General features: G+C 37.7%; 1 protein-coding gene across 2 annotated transcripts in view; it reads left to right on the forward strand.

Annotated features, from left to right (window-relative positions):
- The window catches only part of UGT8 (UDP glycosyltransferase 8), a 98,072-nt gene that overhangs the window by 1,959 nt on the left and 82,691 nt on the right, over positions 1–13,422 (forward strand). The gene's annotated exons all lie outside the window — the stretch shown is intronic.

Here is a 13,422-nt window from a genome sequence, read left to right on the forward strand (position 1 = left end):
TGTTTAAAAACTACAATGAAGCATACTTCCGTGACATTTAGTAATAGCTTGATAGTATATTAGTAGCTCGGGCATAACTGAGTAAAAACTGTACTTGTGACTTTCTCGTGATAATACTACTATAGAGATTCAAACTCTTTTTAAGTCTAAAAGTTCCAGAGCTTTATGCTTGTTGTACTAATGCCTGGTGTGCATATTAGAATAAGTAAACCAATGGAGTAAAAAATATTTGTAAAAAAATTTATTTTTTGTAAAATCTTTTTGTGTGTAAAGAGTTTGAAAGTTCACATTTGATTTGAATTACTTAAAACATTTCATGGTACCTTATGAATAACTATCAGCTTAATTACCATGTAAATATTGATGGCAAAGGAAGAAAAATAACCACACTCTCAATTGTCAGACTCCTTTTCGAAGTTATTTATGTGCTTGTTTATAAGATAATATTGACTTGATGCTGTTTAATTCACATTAGATTTCCAAAGTACACCAGGAGAGTAAGAACTTTTGATTGTTTTTGCAATGTCATAATATCTCATTTATTTGACGTTATCTGGGTTATTACTTATTTACATAAGCACATTTTCAAAATAGCTGACCCCTCACACCGTTAATTACTGACACTTTAAAAAGTTAGCTATTAAAACAAGTAATTTCTAAATATTACACTCTTACTTGCTCCCCAGGATGTAAGTTATTTTTTTGTTGTTGGACTGTCTTTATGAACATGAATTCATAAAGAATTGAATAGTGCTATTCCTTGAGGTGTATAGAGCTGTTTTTGTTTATAGTAAATGGCCTCAGCCTGCCTGGTTGAAATACTAGATTGGGGACAGAAGTACTATTCTTTTTTTTTTATGGTTTTTCTGGGTCCTCTTTCTGTTATCAGCTATCACTTTCTGCTGCTGTCAGGCTGTGAGCGGGCCCTGCTGCTCTATTATCTGTTGTCTTTTTTTTTTTTCTTTTTTTTTCCTGAAATGATGTGGGCTATTGCTCGAGTATAAAGCCTGCGTAATTTGTGACAGGTACTTGCTGTTCTCATCCTTTGTTTCTGGGCTAGATAGTGAGCTCAATGGCTGAGGTTCCTAGAAGGGTAACTTCTATATAAATGGTTTTAACGTGTTTTTTTAATAGAAAATTTTGTATATGAGATCTTTAGAAGGGTGTCTTGATTTCAGACATTCAGTCTTCTGGAAGATCTTTGCTTTTCCAAGAAATTGAAGCAGGCTTCAAAAAAAGTTTCCTTTTCTTATGGTAGGCCCAGATTGTCTTTGTTTAGGAATACGCGTCCGATGATACTTTACATCCTGCTTTCAGCCATTGAAATTGACTAGCTGTATGTAATGTTGGCACTATGTCTCTACTCTGGAAGCTAGGAATAAGAAGTGTGATTTGATAAGCCTGGTGCCCATACTTGAAGCTAGGTGAATCATTTCAGTATTACTTTGCATACCCACACATGGGGGTTACATAATCAGATGAGTTTGAATAAAGTTGTTTAATTTAGTGTTGAAAGCGGTGATAATTATATCTTCCTAATCTAAAGCATTTCACAAACATCCTTCTTTTTTTCAACACATACTTATGAAAAGCATACTATGCATTGGGCACTATGGTCCTGTACACTGGGGATATGCAGACACATAAGACCATGGGAGGACTCTGGGTTTAAGAGGATTAGATAGATAGAAAACAAGTTGGCTTCAATAAGTACAAAATAATGCTATATGTTCTTGAGTGCTTTGATAGAGAAATGCAGAGTGCCCTGAACAGGCATTTGGAAGTGGCCAGTTCTACATGGGAACAGAGACTAAAGAGGCTTCATAGAGAAGGTGACAACAGAGGAGTCAGTGTAGACAAGGGCAAGATCATGGAGGACTGTTTGCCATCCTACGGTGTGTGGACCATTTTCTCTTCAAGGTTGTTTTAAACAAAGGAGTGGTGAAAACACAGCTCTCACAGCAGTCTAGGAGGATGGATCTGAGGTGTGAGACAGGAATAACAGGTTAGAAGGTATTGGGGTGATCTTGCTAAGAGAAGTTGAGGAACTTACATCAAAGTTGTGGCAGTGAGATGAAGAAGAGACTTTGGTCACGCAGATGTTAAGGTGGTAGAAGCTCTCAGATTAGGTGACTGGTTAGATGGTGGGTGGTATGGGAGGATGGGATAGGGACTTTAAAGGAGAAGCCGATCTGAGGACCAAGGATGATAGAGTTCAGCTTTGGACATGTAGAATATGAAGTGCTTATAGAAAATCCAGCTGGAGATGAGTGTCCGATGGATCATTGCACAGAACTTCTGAGCAGAGAGGTCTGGGCTAGATAGGTAGGTAGATAAATGGATAGATTAATGGATGGGTGGATAGACTGACTGCTTTAACCATTTTCAACATATAGGTGGTTGCAAAAAAAAAAAAAACGGAAGTCAGTAGATCTTCTAGGGCAGGTTCAGAGAGTAAGATGAAAAAAGAGGCCTGGGGAGATTCTAAAATCAAATTGTTGGCTAGAGATATAGGGAGCAGTAAAGAAGAAAAAGGTACAGAGTGAAAGTCGGGAGGAAAATTAGGGGAGAGTAACTTTTAGTAGCTGAAGGAGGAAAGAATTTCAAGAAATGAGGGGCTAAGTACTAAAATGAGGGGTATCAGACAGTCCTGGTTCTGCCCCTGACTAGCTATGTGACCTTGAACTCAGAATTTAGTTCCCTTTCCTCATTTACATAACGAAGATCAAAGTGTGACCTCCCAGGGCCACTGTGAGGATCAAATGAGATAAAGTCATCAAGCTCAGTGACTGGAAGTTATCTGGTTTGTGTTCAATAAGTGCTAGCTGTTTTTATGGAAAACAGGACTTGGATTTGGTGATAGGGAGGTCTGTAGAGACTGCTGCTTTCAGCAGTACTCGCTCTCAGGGTTTAGGGAGGGTGATTAAAAGATATGTTTCAGATGGAAACTTGATCATATTTATAGCCTTTGAGGAGGAAGCCAGTACAGTAGGGGCACTTGAAAATTTTGAAGGGAAAAGAGAGCCATTGGAACATGTTCCTTGACTGGGGGGCAGGGTTGGCTCAAGAGCTCTGGGAGATGTTAGCTTCCTCAGGACAAGCCATGCTTCCACCAGCCTGGAGGGTCCACAGCATCTTTGTTGCTTTTTAAAAGCATCTGGTAATCAAATCATAGACATTTTTAACGTCTTCTTTAAGGTTTCTTGGTATTTAAGTGAGTTTAAGTGAGTTCTAGTTTCTCAGATAATATAATAAGGACAAAGATTATTCATTTTAAAAGACTCTGAAAACAAAAACAAGATAGGTGATATTAAAACTGAACACAGTGTAATTTAATGTTTAATTCAGAAGGCATTTCCATGTCTAAGGCATGGAAGGCATTTCCATAGGGTCTTAAAAATCAACACCATGGAAATCAGGTATTAACCTGTGTAATAGGGGAAGGACTGATTTGTAAATTTCTTAAAAAATTGAGCTGACCATAGTAATATTTAAAAATATCTACTTTTGGGGCTTCCCTGGGGCGCAGTGATTAAGAATCCGCCTGCCAATGCAGGGGACATGGGTTCGAGCCCTGGTCCAGGAAGATCCCACATGCCACTGAGCAACTAAGCCCGTGCACCACAACTACTGAGCCTGCGCTCTAGAGCCCGCGAGCCACAGCTACTGAGCCCACGTGCTGCAACTACTGAAGCCCGTGCGCCTAGGGCCTGTGCTCCGCAACAAGAGAAGCCACCGCAATGAGAAGCCTGCGCACCACAATGAAGAGTAGCCCCCCGCAACTAGAGAAAAGCCCACGCGCAGCAATGAAGACCCAAGGCACACAAAAATAAAAATAAAGTAAAATAAAATAAAATCTACTTTTTTCCTTAGGATTTTCTCTAGTTGGATGAAGTAATGCTTTATATTAGAGATAAACATCTAAAATTAGATTTCTATTTTAATATGTATATATTTTTTACCCTGTAATTAATGGGTATTTTGAAAAAAATTTACATATGTGAATTGGTTTGGGAACCACTCAACAATTGAACATGGTGCATGATGTTTACTAGTTGGTTTTTCGTGATTAACTGGTTATAAATATTCCATTTTAGTTCAAATTAGTAAGTCTGTTTCAATACATGCTTATTAATATTCACTACTTATCATTTGTTTTTATATATATGTATATATATATACACATACATATATATATATATAATTTTTTTTTTTTTTGGCTGTGCAGTGTGGCATGCGGTATCTTAGTTCCCTGACCAGGGATCAAACCCGTGCCCCCTGCAGTGGAAGTGTGGAGTCTTAACCACTGGACTGCCAGGGAAGTCCCTCATTTGTTTATATAACGTGTAGCATAGTACATAGTTTTTAGGACGTCCAATAAATGTTTTCTGAGTAAAATGAAATTAGATGTTCAGTATTTTTAAGGTGAACTGAAGTCCATTATGTATGTGGTTTTTAACCTTTGATGACGTTCTTTCCCTGAAATTCTCTAGCTACATTTTTTGTTATCAGGACCTCTCTGTTTTGGAGTTGAGTTTCCGTCTGTTGTGCTAACTCCCTCACAGTGTATGGTCCCACTCTTGCAAAACGTAGTGGGCTGTGCCGGTGATTTTCAATTTAGGACTTCTGACAGTTCCATCTTACATATTCACCAACTCAGTTTTGGACTCTATACTGTCCTGCTCAGGACTCCCTTACAGAGATGACAAGTGCCACATTGAAATTAACTTAGACGTGAGGTCAGCATTTAGGAGTGCAGAGCCCCAACAAAGACGGAACCTTTGGGTTTGTGAATGGCATGGTATGTAGGACAGCCTAGGTCAGTTCCTACTCTGGTTGGAAATTTATGTAAGTATTAAAACATTTGGATTAGATAGAAAGAATGTGTAGTTAGGAACATTTCAGAGATACTGTGTATTTTGCTAATAGCTTTGTGCTATTTGTCTGAATTATTAATAATGGAAACAGTCACTATATTGGAGGTGTAATTTCCCTTGACTTGATTTAGAGAACAGAAATGAACCTTTTGGGATTCTAGTCCACTAAATAAATTTACATTGTAACTGATTTGGTAAATATTTGCTTGATTTGGGAATATTATGAATACAAACATGTGTACAATTATTTTGCACTTTTCAATTCTATTTCGAAGAAATTTGATACTTGACACATTTTCAAGAGTTATACTATTTTAGCTATTACATTGGCTATAACTTGCTTTAATAATAACCATGGGGCTGATTTTCCTTCAAGTGGGATGTTTTAGTGTAAACAAAATGTTCCCATGGATTTAAAAACTTTTTAAAAAGTAGAATCAAGTGTACGAATATGCTGTATATTTTTATAATATGTTCCTGAAAAGTAGTATAAAATTTGGTTTTTATAAATTGAATATTTATAGAATTTAAAATTTTCAAAACACTTGAAAGTAAGGCAAAATTTTAACTCTTAAAATATAGGTGACGGGTATACAGATGTTTTCTATATTAATCTTTATACTTTTCCATAGGTTTGAAATAGTCGACAGTCCAAAATATATGAACAGTGATTTTAAAGCATATTCTATTTTAAAGGTACCCAGAGACTTTGCTTATTTAAAGCAATCTCAAAGTACACCTCTCTATAAAAGGAATCCCATTTTGGTTAATCTGTTTTGCAAATTCAAACTTTCCTAATGGACTTACACAACAACAACAACAAAACTTAGGGACACCTCTGTACCACATTGTAAATATACTCACATACACCATCTTAAGCTTGTAACATACAGGCTTAATCTGATTCTAGACCTCATCCTCACCTTAATATCCCTTATTCAGAAGAGAAGGCATTGACAGGAAGAATTTTTTTTTTTTTTTAACTAGCAATGGAATAAGCCATCCACTGGTGTTGCCTTCCTGCTTTGAGAGAGCTGCCCTGAGACTGGGCGGATGACACAGGCCCTGCAGTCCCTTGGCTGTGGCTTCTCCTTCTGAGGAAGGCCATGTGCTTTACATAGACTTTGCATGTGTGCTGCTGTACCTGTGGTTCATCTGTACTCGTCAGCCAATCAGGAGAGTGGGGCTTAGAGGAAAACTAGTCAAACAGGTTTGCCTGTCTACTTAGAAGGGGGGGGAGGGAGCAGTGAAATTTGTGGATAAGGTCAAGGGTGAAACTATTTTAAGGAATATTAATGCTAATCACTGACTCTGTTTTTTCCTGGTTTTGAAAATACTTCAGGGGCATTTGTGAGAATATATCTTAATGGAGCTAAAGCGAGAGTAAGGGAAACTGGAAGGAGAAATAAATAAGAAACAGGGAATTAGAGCAAGATGGAGAGTAGACAAGGAAAGACAGTAGTGGAGGGGAAGGAAAAAAAAAGAGGAAAAGGACAAGTGTCTCGGTGGCATATGTGGGCTTTGTGTGAACCTGGAGCATCATAACAGGAAACCATAGTATTGATCTGAGCATGAGTTTAATTAAAACCAATAGCTGTGATCCTCAATATCCCAAAGAAGGAACAGCCTACTGGCTTAGGGCTGAGGTTTACTAGGAACGTTGGTGGGAAAATGTAGTTACCATCTCAGACACTACCTTTATGTGGGAAATTCTCAGTTCCTTTGAACAACAGTCAGATGTTACATTCATACAGCTTTTTTGCACTTTGCAAATTGCTGACTCATACATTCTGTCATTTTATCCTCATTCTGCCCCTGAGCGTTGTCCGGTAGGTAGTCACATCTTACAAACCATGACCTGGGGGTGCAGAGCTCTGAAATCACCAGGACAGTCTGCAGGGGATTTGATGTTGGAACCCAGGCTCCTGGCTACTCATTTTCCCATGGGAATGCTGGCTTTCAGGGCTCTCTCTCGTCCGGCTGCCTTCTGATCACCCTTGTTTACTTCCTCCTGTGCCCAGCACGTTCCATTTATTGGGTTCATTTCTCTCTTTAAGCATTTGCTTTAGGATACCCCACACCTGAACTGTTCTTTTTTTTCGTCTGTGCTTTCAAATTCTCATCCTTCGTGGTTTCTACACTCAGTCCCACCTCAGACTGTTGCTTCCCAGTTTCTTTTGCTTTTGACTTTCCTGTCTACATTTGTCCATGATATTTGAACACTTAGTTACATTCATTCTCCCTCTAAGAAGAGTATGCACAGTTAGAGTGTGGACTTTCACTCTTAGTTTCCCCATAAGACCTTGGACAAACATACTAATCAGAGGTAACTTATTTAAACGTAATTGAATGATACCTTCAGTGACTCATAAAGCAGGCAAGGAGGTAAATTCTCTAAAATGCTGTATGTATATTGATGCTTTTTTCCTTTTGTTTATTTTCAAAACCACATATTCAAACTTGAAATGTTCCCTTCCTTTTTTTTTTCAAGTATGGAGTATTAACTCTTTTTTAAAAATTACTTTACTTTTATTTTGCATCTTTATTGGAGTATAATTGGTTTACAATGGTGTGTTAGTTTCTGCTTTATAACAAAGTAAATCAGTTATACATATACACATGTTCCCATATCTCTTCCCTCTTGCGTCTCCCTCCCTTCCACCCTCCCTATCCCACCCCTCTAGGTGGTCACAAAGCACCAAGCTGATCTCGCTGTGCTATGCAGCTGCTTCCCTCTAGCTATCTATTTTACGTTTGGTAGCGTATATATGTCCATGCCACTCTCTCACTTTGTCACAGCTTATACCCTTCCCCCTCCCCATATCCTCAAGTCCATTCTCTAGTAGGTCTGTGTCTTTATTCCTGTCTTACCCCTAGGTTCTTCATGATATTTTTTTTTCTTAAATTCCATATATATGTGTTAGCATACGGTATTGTCTTTCTCTTTCTGACTTACTTCACTCTGTATGACAGACTCTAGGTCCATCCACCTCATTACAAATGGCTCAATTTCGTTTCGTTTTATGGCTGAGTAATATTCCATTGTATATATGTGCCACATCTTCTTTATCCATTCATCGGATGATGGACACTTAGGTTGTTTCCATCTCCTGGCTATTGTAAATAGAGCTGCGATGAACATTTTGGTACATGACTCTTTTTGAATTATGGTTTTCTCAGGGTATATGCCCAGGAGTGGGATTGCTGGGTCATATGGTAGTTCTATTTGTAGGTTTTTAAGGAACCTCCATACTGTTCTCCATAGTGGCTGTACCAATTCACATTCCCACGACCAGTGCAAGAGTGTTCCATTTTCTCCACACCCTCTCCAGCATTTATTGTTTCTAGATTTTTTGATGATGGCCAATCTGACTGGTGTGAGATGATATCTCATTGTAGTTTTGATTTGCATTTCGCTAATGATTAATGATATTGAGCATTCTTTCATGTGTTTGTTGGCAATCTGTATATCTTCTTTGGAGAAATGTCTATTTATGTCTTCTGCCCATTTTTGGATTGGGTTGTTTATTTTTTTGTTATTGAGCTGCATGAGCTGCTTGTAAATTTTGGAGATTAATCCTTTGTCAGTTGCTTCACTTGCAAATATTTTCTCCCATTCTGAGGGTTGTCTTTTGGTCTTGATTATGGTTTCCTTTGCTGTGCAAAAGGTTTGAAGTTTCATTAGGTCCCATTTGTTTATTTTTGTTTTTATTTCCATTTCTCTAGGAGGTGGGTCAAAAAGAATCTTGCTGTGATTTGTGTCATAGAGTGTTCTGCCTATGTTTTCCTCTAAGAGTTTGATAGTTTCTGGCCTTACATTTAGGTCTTTAATCCATTTTGAGCTTATTTTTGTGTATGGTGTTAGGGAGTGAGCTAATCTCATACTTTTACATGTACCTGTCCAGTTTTCCCAGCACCACTTATTTAAGAGGCTCTCCTTTCTTCACTGCACATTCCTGCCTCCTTTATCAAAGATAAAGTGATCATATATGCGTGGGTTTATCTCTGGAATTTCTGTCCTGTTCCATTGATCTATTTTTCTGTTTTTGTGCCAGTACCATAATGTCTTGATTACTGTAACCTTGTAGTATAGTCTGAAGTCAGGGAGCCTGATTCCTCCAGCTCTGTTTTTCGTTCTCAAGATTTCTTTGGCTATTCAGGGTCTTTTGTGTTTCCATAGAAATTGTGAAATTTTTTGTGCTAGTTCTGTGAAAAATGCCAGTGGTAGTTTGACAAGGATTGCATTGAATCTGTAGATTGCTTTGGGTAGTAGAGTCATTTTCACAATGTTGATTCTTCCAATCCAAGAACATGGTATATCTCTCCATCTATTTGTATCATCTTAATTTCTTTCATCAGTGTCTTATAATTTTCTGCACACAGGTCTTTTGTTTCCTTAGGTAGGTTTATTCCTAGATATTTTATTCTTTTTGTTGCAGTGGTAAATGGGAGTGTTTTCTTGATTTCACTTTCAGATTTTTCATCATTAGTGTATAGGGATGCCAGAGATTTCTGTGCATTAATTTTCTATCCTGCTACTTTACCAAATTCATTGATTAGCTCTAGTAGTTTTCTGGTAGCATCTTTAGGACTCTCTATGTATAGTATCATGTCATCTGCAAACAGTGACAGCTTTACTTCTTCTTTTACGATTTGGATTCCTTTTATTTCTTTTTCTTCTCTGATTGCTGTGGCTAAAACTTCCAAAACTATGTTGAATAAGAGTGGTGAGAGTGGGCAACCTTGTCTTGTTCCTGATCTTAGTGGAAATGCTTTCAGTTTTTCACCATTGAGGACGATGTTGGCTGTGGGTTTGTCATATATGGCCTTTATTATGTTGAGGAAAGTTCCCTCTAGGCCTACGTTCTGCAGGGTTTTTACCATAAATGGGTGTTGAATTTTGTCGAAAGCTTTCTCTGCATCTATTGAGATGACCATATGGTTTTTCTCCTTCAATTTGTTAATATGGTGTATCTCATTGATTGATTTGTTTATATTGAAGAATCCTTGCATTCCTGGAATAAACCCCACTTGATCATGGTGTATGATCCTTTTAATGTGCTGTTGGATTCTGTTTGCTAGTATTTTGTTGAGGATTTTTGCATCTATGTTCATCAGTGATGTTGGCCTCTATTTTTCTTTCTTTGTGACATCCTTGTCTGGTTTTGGTATCAAGGTGATGGTGGCCTCGTAGAAGGAATTCGGGAGTGTTCCTCCCTCTGCTATATTTTGGAAGAGTTTGAGAAGGATAGGTGTTAGCTCTTCTCTAAATGTTTGATAGAATTTGCCTGTGAAGCCATCTGGTCCTGGGCTTTTGTTTGTTGGAAGATTTTTAATCACAGTTTCAATTTCAGTGCTTGTGACTGGTCTGTTCATATTTTCTATTTCTTCCTGATTCAGTCTTAGCAGGTTGTGCATTTCTAAGAATTTGTCCATTTCTTCCAGGTTGTCCATTTTATTGGCATAGACTTGCTTGTAGTAATCTCTCATGATCTTTTGTATTTCTGCAGTGTCAGTTGTTACTTCTCCTTTTTCATTTCTAATTCTATTGATTTGAGTCTTCTCCCTTTTTTTCTTGATGAGTCTGGCTAATGGTTTATCAATTTTGTTTATCTTCTCAAAGAACCAACTTTTAGTTTTATTGATCTTTGCTATCGTTTCCTTCATTTCTTTTTCATTTATTTCTGATCTGATCTTTATGATTTCTTTCCTTCTGCTAACTTTAGGGTTTTTTTGTTCTTCTTTCTCTAATTGCTTTAGGTGCAAGGTTAGGTTGTTTATTCGAGATGTTTCCTGTTTCTTAAGGTAGGATTGTATTGCTATAAACTTCGCTCTTAGAAGTGCTTTTGCTGCATCCCATAGGTTTTGGGTCGTCATGTCTCCATTGTCATTTGTTTCTAGGTATTTTTTGATTTCCTCTTTGATTTCTTCAGTGATCACTTCATTATTAAGCAGTGTATTGTTTCACCTCCATGTGTTTGTATTTTTTACAGATCTTTTCCTGTAATTGATATCTAGTCTCATAACGTTGTGGTCAGAAAAGATACTTGATACAATTTCAGTTTTCTTAAATTTACCAGGGCTTGATTTGTGACCCAAGATATGATCTATCCTGGAGAATGTTCCATGAGCACTTGAGAAAAATTCATATTCTGTTGTTTTTGGATGGAATGTCCTATGAATATCAATTAAGTCCATCTTGTTTAATGTATAATGTAAAGCTTGTAGTTTCTTATTTATTTTCATTTTGGATGATCTGTCCATTGGTGAAAGTGGGGTGTTAAAGTCCCCTACTATGAATGTGTTACTGTCGATTTCCCCTTTTATGGCTGTTAGTATTTGCCTTATGTATTGAGGTGCTCCTATGTTGGGTGCATAAATATTTACAATTGTTATATCTTCTTCTTGGATCGATCCCTTGATCATTATGTAGTGTCCTTCTTTGTCTCTTGTAGTAGTCTTTATTTGAAAGTCTATTTTGTCTGATATGAGAATTGCTACTCCAGCTTTCTTTTGATTTCCATTTGCATGGAATATCTTTTTCCATCCCCTCACTGTCAGTCTGTATGTGTCTCTAGGTCTGAAGTGGGTCTCTTGTAGACAGCATATATATGGGTCTTGTGTTTGTATCCATTCAGCCAGTCTGTGTCTTTTGGTGGGAGCATTTAGTCCATTTACATTTAAGGTAATTATCGATATGTATGTTCTTATTCCCATTTTCTTAATTGTTTTGGGTTTGTTGTTATAGGTCTTTTCCTTCTCTTGTGTTTCTTGCCTCGAGAAGATCCTCAAGCATTTGTTGTAAAGCTGGTTTGGTGGTGCTGAACTCTCTCAGCTTTTGCTTGTCTGTAAAGGTTTTAATTTCTCCATCAAATCTGAATGAGATCCTTGCTGGGTAGAGTAATCTTGGTTGTAGATTTTTCTCCTTCATCACTTTAAATATGTCCTGCCAGTCCCTTCTGGCTTGCAGACTTTCTGCTGAAAGATCAGCTGTTAACCTTATGAGGATTTCCTTGTGTGTTATTTGTTGTTTTTTCCCTTGCTGCTTTAAATATGTTTTCTTTGTATTTAATTTTTGACAGTTTGATTAATATTTGTCTTGGCATGTTTTTCCTTGGATATATCCTGTATGGGACTCTCTGTGCTTCCTGGACTTGGTTAACTATTTCCTTTCCTATATTAGGGAAGTTTTCAACTATAATCTCTTCAAATATTTTCTCAGTCCCTTTCTTTTTCTCTTCTTCTTCTGGAACCCCTATAATTTAAATGTTGGTGCGTTTAATGTTGTCCTAGAGGTCTCTGAGACTGTCCTCAGTTTTTTTTCATTCTTTTTTCTTTAGAAAAAGAATGCAGTTGTTATTTCCACTATTTTATCTCCCAGGTCACTTATCCATTCCTTTGCCTCAGTTATTCTGCTATTGATCCCTTTTAGAGTATTTTGAATTTCATTTATTGTGTTGTTCGTCATTGCTTGTTTCATCTTTAGTTCTTCTAGGTCCTTGCTAAATGTTTCCTGCATTTCCTCTATTCTATTTCCAAGATTTTGGATCATCTTTACTATCATTATTCTGAATTCTTTTTCAGGTAGACTGCCTATTTCCTCTTCATTTGTTAGGTCTGGTGGGTTTTTATCTTGCTCCTGCATCTGCTGTGTGTTTTTCTGTCTTCTCATTTTGCTTATCTTTCTGTGTTTGGGGTCTCCTTTTTGCAGGCTGCAGGTTCGTAGTTCCCGTTGTTTTTGGTGTCTGTCCCCAGTGGCTAAGGTTGGTTCAGTGGGTTGTGTATGCTTCCTGGTGGAGGGGACTGGTGCCTGTGTTCTTGTGGATGAGGCTGGATCTTGTCTTTCTGGTGGGCAGGTCCACGTCTGGTGGTGTGTTTTGGGGTGTCTGTGGACTTATTATGATTTTCAGGAGCCTCTCTTTTAATGGGTGGGGTTGTGTTCCTGTCTTGCTAGTTGTTTGGCATAGGGTGTCCAGCACTGTAGCTTGCTGGTCGTTGAGTGACGCTGGGTGTTGGTGTTGAGATGGAGATCTCTGCGAGATTTTCACCATTTGATACTATGTGGAGCTGGGAGGTCTCTTGTGGACCAGTGTCCTGAAGTTGTGTCTCCCACCTCAGAGGCAGAGCAGTGAGTCCTGGCTGTAGCAACAAGAGCCTTTCATCCACACGGCTCAGAATAAAAGGGAGGAAAAAGTAGAAAGAAAGAGAGAGAGAGAGAGGGAGGGAGGAAAGAATGAGGAAGGAAGGAAAAGAAAGAAAGGAAGAAAGAGGATGAAATAAAATAAAGTATGGTAAAATAAAATAATTAAAATAAAAAAAATTTATTAAGAAAAAAAATTTTTTTAAGTTAAAAAAAAAAACATCAGACGGATAGAACCCTAGTACAAATGGTGAAAGCAAAGCTATACAGACAAAATTTCACACAGAAGCATACACATACATACTCACAAAAAGAGGAAAAGGAAAAAATAATAAATCTTGCTTTGAACCTCCTCAATTTGGGATGATTCGTTGTCTTTTCAGGTATGCCACAGATGCAGGGTAC

This window comes from Delphinus delphis, chromosome 5, assembly GCF_949987515.2.
Source record: "Delphinus delphis chromosome 5, mDelDel1.2, whole genome shotgun sequence".
Taxonomy (NCBI): domain Eukaryota; kingdom Metazoa; phylum Chordata; class Mammalia; order Artiodactyla; family Delphinidae; genus Delphinus; species Delphinus delphis.